The sequence below is a fragment of the Camelus dromedarius genome, chromosome 3, assembly GCF_036321535.1.
Source record: "Camelus dromedarius isolate mCamDro1 chromosome 3, mCamDro1.pat, whole genome shotgun sequence".
NCBI lineage: Eukaryota > Metazoa > Chordata > Mammalia > Artiodactyla > Camelidae > Camelus > Camelus dromedarius.
Genome location: NC_087438.1, coordinates 107,827,820 through 107,833,589, shown reverse-complemented (window position 1 = coordinate 107,833,589; position 5,770 = coordinate 107,827,820). Strand labels below are relative to the sequence as shown.

The 5,770-nt window shown below is 41.0% G+C and overlaps 1 pseudogene; it reads right to left on the bottom strand.

The window, feature by feature from the left end:
* Window positions 1-4,896: 4,896 nt before the first annotated feature.
* On the bottom strand, window positions 4,897-5,311 carry LOC105095173 (small ribosomal subunit protein uS3-like; annotated as a pseudogene).
* Between the last annotated feature and the right edge of the window lie 459 nt (window positions 5,312-5,770).

Genomic DNA, 5,770 nt, shown 5'->3' with positions numbered 1-5,770 from the left:
AAAAAATTGTCTGCTTTTGGGTTGTAGAATTGGTGAATTGTAAGGTAATTCATAAGAGAGCAAACAACCTTGAGATAAGAGAAAAGAAGGATATATAAACCTATCTTCAAAGGCATGCATGGCTATTCCAAAAAGCAGCAGCAGTAGAGAAAACATTTTCATATACATTTACTAATAGGGATATTACAGTAATGCAACATTTTTTAATGCTCTGTAATTGGAAGAAGCTAGACGTTTTGTTGTTTTAAAGTTGTGGAAAGAAGTATCAGTGAAGTACAAACCTAGCCACTCTGGACCCCTAGTGGTTTGCCCAGTTAACTCTGAGATCATCCCTACTATACCTATGTCAGCTCAATGTGATAGCGTTCTTATGCCTGCATCCGTTACATTCTGTGTCCCCTCCTATAATACCCCAAATTGCTCATTGTCCCCCTAGATGAACTCACAAAACCCAGTCAACTATTTGAAGACTGCTCTGCATTCCCACCCACTTGGATGGATTTTTCCCTTCTTTGAACTCATGTAACATATTTTGCTTGAATTTCACAATATAATCTATTTATTGTTCCCCTGAACTAGTCTGATTTTCCAAGCAGAGGAAGGCACATCTCTAACTTCAGCCCCTCGGGTACTTTCTGATTTGTACTGTGTTCTCACAGTACAAATGTGGATACAAGACAGATGGTCAACAACAGGACGAATAATTAATGTTCCACTTAATAGGTTATCCTATTCAGTTGAATTCTGGCAACCACTAATGCAATTTCTGAGAAAATTAAAATTGAGACATTTAAGTGATGTGCTTAAGGTCTCACAGGTATCAAGTAGCATGAGTTCCTCTCCCCCAAACCCAAGATGATGTGACCAGGTTGTCCAGTTATACGATCCCCTAGCACACTGAACTTCTACGTCCCTAAATGGAATAAATCTACCGGCAATTATTTTTAATTTCTTTCTTCCCCACTAAGTCTATAAACTCTATTAGGGTAGAACTTTGATTCACATGTGTGCTTTCTGTAGTCCTTGGTACATACAGGCACAAACTAAGTATGTGTGGAAGAGAGGGAAGAGGGAAGAGGGAAGAGGAGGAGTGGGGTTGTTGAGAAATGTCAGACTAGAACCAGAGTCAAAAATCTGGGTTTTAAGTTCTGCCATATCTTACATGCAGTTAGTCTTATTCAGTTCGATTCATTCCAGAAGGTGGGGAAGAGCATTAAGTGAGAAGGCGAGAGAAAGTGAGAGAGAGGAGAGTGAGGTTCCATACACAACTCCTCTCAAGGGGGACTTACAGGGACTGCTCCCTCAGCAGGTCTCCTCACCTGCGCTCCACCTTCACCAAGTAAGCATCTTACAAGGCTGTACGTGACACGGTACTTTTTTGTCTGTAACAACCCTGAGAATAATTTGTACTCATGCAAAAAAAGAGGTTATCTGTTCTGTCACTGGAGGTGAAACTGGCAAATATCTGATCTGTCTGGAGGAAAAACTGGCAGAAGTCCTGGTTGGACTTCTCAGGTATTAAGCCACCTGCACAGGTATTTTCAAGGGTAATTTTAACTAAACTCTGTTTTTGCCTCACATGCTGACTTGAGAGCCCAACTCTTCTCTGAGATGAGGCTTGACTGCCTTGTTGGTCTTCACTGATCCACTAATTCTATTAAACTTTTCTTTTACATAACACCTTGAAATTATGTAATTTTAGAATAGAAGTTTATTCTATTGCCTTTTCTTCTCTTTGACGCAGAAAATATTTATGAGTCCAAATAGAAATCATTCTTTCCTTTAGAATACCTGTAAAATACTGTTGGCTAAAAACTTCAAAACAAATCAATCAACAAACAAAAACCTTTCATACACCTTGGAGAATTGCATAAGGTGCTCTGTAAAATCAATACAACTGCAGTGCACTCAGTATTTAGCTGGCCTTGGGAAAAGAAAAGAAAGCAGAGATTCTCTCCTATTGAAGCTATAAAGTTAATTAATTGCTTATAGGAAAGGATTTGCTTTCCTCAGAAATGGTCACTTAGTTTTCAAGCCCAACCATTCTACTGACGTCTGTTGCAACCTTGGGAAATTTATCCAATCCTCACCTTTGAACTAGATGACCTCAACAAATTAGAGAAAGGTCTAAACAAGTATATATATATATATATAGTTGTCTCCATCCTTGGCAAGGTGACTCTCTACTGTAGTTACCCTAAGTAAGTATGTAAGGCAAGCAATGTGTCAATAGCAAGACAAGCTTCACAGGTCATCTAAAACTCTCCAACAGAGAAATTCTAGTGCTACCACTCTCTGTAGCTATGGTCCTGGTTTGAAAAGATAGAGGGTAATACAGGAGAGCAATGGCCAATATTCTGTTTGTCATGTATTTCAAATGTAAGTAAAATTACCAAGATAACTCCTGGGGCTACCTTAACTAGAGAGTGAAAAACAAATCCTCATATTATTAGATATGGGGTATGTCCAAGTCAACTAACAATGTCTTTCACAACCCAGATACCCAAGTTTCCCTTCAAAGACGCATTCTTCTGAGCTTACGGGTCTGCTAAATTCCCCTGGCAGAAGGCAGATCCTACTGGCAGGCAACCCCTTAAGCCTATGATTCTTATTTAGAGGCTGGACATGAAAGCCACACTTCGCTTACATCACAGCTGACCAAGGCTGCCTCCCACACTTAGGCCGCTAGTTCTGACAGATGGATATTTCATGTGATTCCGCCAAAAAGACCACCCACTCTGCCAAATTTTTGTCACCTAAAGCCTCACAGAAGACAAAGCTTCTTCGTTCTACTTACTAAGCGACACTTCAGCCCTGGAAGCAAGAGGCCTAAGATTTCAGGACAGGGCCCTAGAGCAGAGGCACAACTGGATGGGGAGCAGGGGAAATGTTCTACCCAGTTATACCTTTAAAGGAATAAATAAAAATAAAGACATGCATGGGAACGGCTATTGTTAGGGAAAAAAGTCACAGGAAACAGAGTTACAGCAAGATTTTGAGAATCACAGACAATACATAGAAAAGGGGGTATCTTTTCATGTGAACACATCTCCGTCAACCCACACAAGTGGCACTTAACCTACCAGTGCCTTCCCAAAGCCATCCCACATGGACAATCCTAGTCATGGCTTTGCCCAAGAAACCACCAGTTCTCACTCTCTGATTTACATCTGGGGTGACTGTGGCACAGCATCAAGGAAAACTATTGTCTAAGGGCACAAAACTAGTTTCAGTGGTTAAAAAAAAGGAAAGAACACTGTCTTTCCAGCATACAATTTCTGCTGGTAGCTATGTGTGTGACAGGGTCTTAAATTGTATTTATTCTCCTATGAACAATTTTTTTTTTGAAACGTATCAAACTGTGAGCAGTGACAAAACCCACAGGAGTCACTCATTTCATTCTCAGGACAGGTAAGGAGTGAGGTGCATAAATTAAAAAACACAAAACTTAGAATTATCTCGTCTTCCCCACCAAGAGCAGATATTCACACTAACTGATGTCAGTTGCCTTCCCACAGTTGCATCTCCCATTTATAATTGCTAAATATGCCAGGTTCTCAATGTTTCCCCATTTGGGTGCTCTATTTGAATTTGTGCATAAATACTCATTCCTCCAAATGTTCTATCTGAATACACAAAACATCCATTTCAGCGCAGAGCGCATAAATTCAGGGCCAGAGGCATGTGGTGCACTGCAGAACAGCACTAACTCAGGAGTCAGCTTGAAAAGGCGTGAGTATGGCTCAGGCATCTATTTGCCATGAAATCTTGGGGACCTTTTTTCCTCTCTGGTGCTTCCTCACTACCAAACTGGGGAAAATGAGACTTTTCACATTGTTCTCATGGATAACTGGGAGAACCATATGCAATTATGGAGAAATTTTTTAAAGAACTGTTCATAATCCTCACTTTGAGAATAAAGGAAAGAAATATAATCAAAGGCAGATGCTTTAAGAAATTACAAGAAAACTTGAAGCCAAGTGTCATGGACTCCAGTTCCAATACTACCATCAACGTGCTCACACTTCTTCTCTGGGATGGTAAGAACTCTATCAGTAATGTGAGAGACCACGTGGTCTTTTACGTCTCCTCTAATTCTGTTTCTGGGTGATTGAATATTTTCAGCATTATCAAGCAGTACTGTCACTGTGGCTTGAATATAAGTATGGTCACACCAGTACTTGAATTAAGCCGTCAGAGCCAGGATTCAGCCACCATAGTGCAGAACATGGGATTATTGTCTAGAGCAGTAAAACCTGGTATTCATAACTAAAAGCAATGTGAGATCCTAAACTGGGTTCCAGAACAACAAAAAGATAATTGGTGGGGAAAAAAAGGTAAAAATCTGAATAAAATCCATAGCTGGTCATTCGTATGGTTCCAATAGTAATTGATAGGTGTACTATATTATTGGGTAAAATATTAACATTGTAAAAAGCTGGCTGAAGTGATCATCGGAACTTTCTATACTATCTTTGCAACTTTTCTATAACCCTAAAATTATTTTAAAAGAACAAGAAAAAATCTACTATAGGAATCACCTCAAGTGCATGTGGAAAATGCAGATTTCTCCAACTCCAGAGACATGGAAATAATAATCCTGGAGCAGAGCCCAGTAATCTGCATTCCAACAGATATACAAGGAGTTTCAGATGTGGATTTTTCAGGGATCATAGTTGGAGAAATTGTGATCTGAAAGGAATACTGATTCTTGGTAAAGTAAGTGATAATGTGAGATGAGTAAATGGAAAATAAAACCCGTAGCTATAAAAAGGCTATTGGGTAAGATTTAGATTTTTCCCCCCTTTTTTGAAAGATTTTGCTAAAGGACTTCATACAGCAACATAGAGACTCCAGATCCAACTGCCAAGGAGACCCTGTTACTGTGCGTACTATTCAGGGCATGGCAGGTGGGTCTGGCTTCATACCCTTCCGTTCTGAGACAGAGGCAGTGGGCAGTATCTCATTTTGGGTTCCACAATGCTCACATGGTCAGGCAGGTGCTTCGTAAGGCCAGTCGTACAACTTGGGTCCCAAGACAGCATGATCTTCACCTTGATGCCCAGCATAACCTGTCTGAGCATCATATGGTACACGGCAGTATCAATATCATAGTTAAAAGGGCCCCCACTGTGGATCCTCAGGCCATCCACAACCTTCACAGATTTAGTCCTCTGTCTGCAGAATTGCCCAGACACCATGACCTCACAGGCTTTGGCCCCACTCTCCACGATGACCTGAGCACACCATAGCAGGCCTTCCATATGGCAAATTGTCCTAGGAGTCTGTAACACAGAGAATTTTCCTGGGCAATGGGACACAGACTTCTTGTGCCCACCTTTTTAGGATACCTCCACCAGCTGATGCATAAATGCAGGCAAGGTATTAATCTGCTGGGCCTCAGATTCCTCACTGATAAAAGAAGAAGTTCTACCTATGGAATTCTGATGGCCATTCCTGTATAGTATATAAAGGGAATGTCCAGAGTGGTAAATAGGTGTTTCTAAAACCTTAGATCGGCAGCCACAGGTCTCTCCTGGCACCTCTGAAGAATGCTCCTTCCTCTCCTACAGCCTCCAACAGGACAAGGCTCTGTACAGCACTGTTTCCATGCATGCAAGTATCTGGCACTGCAGTGACTTAAACGCAGTCACAAAGGAGACACAACCATGCTGAAAAAACACATCACTGTGACAAGGTCAGCAGTGGGGGACATTAGATTTTGAATTTGTTTCCTTGAGTGGAGAAGCAGACACTGTAGTTCTGATAG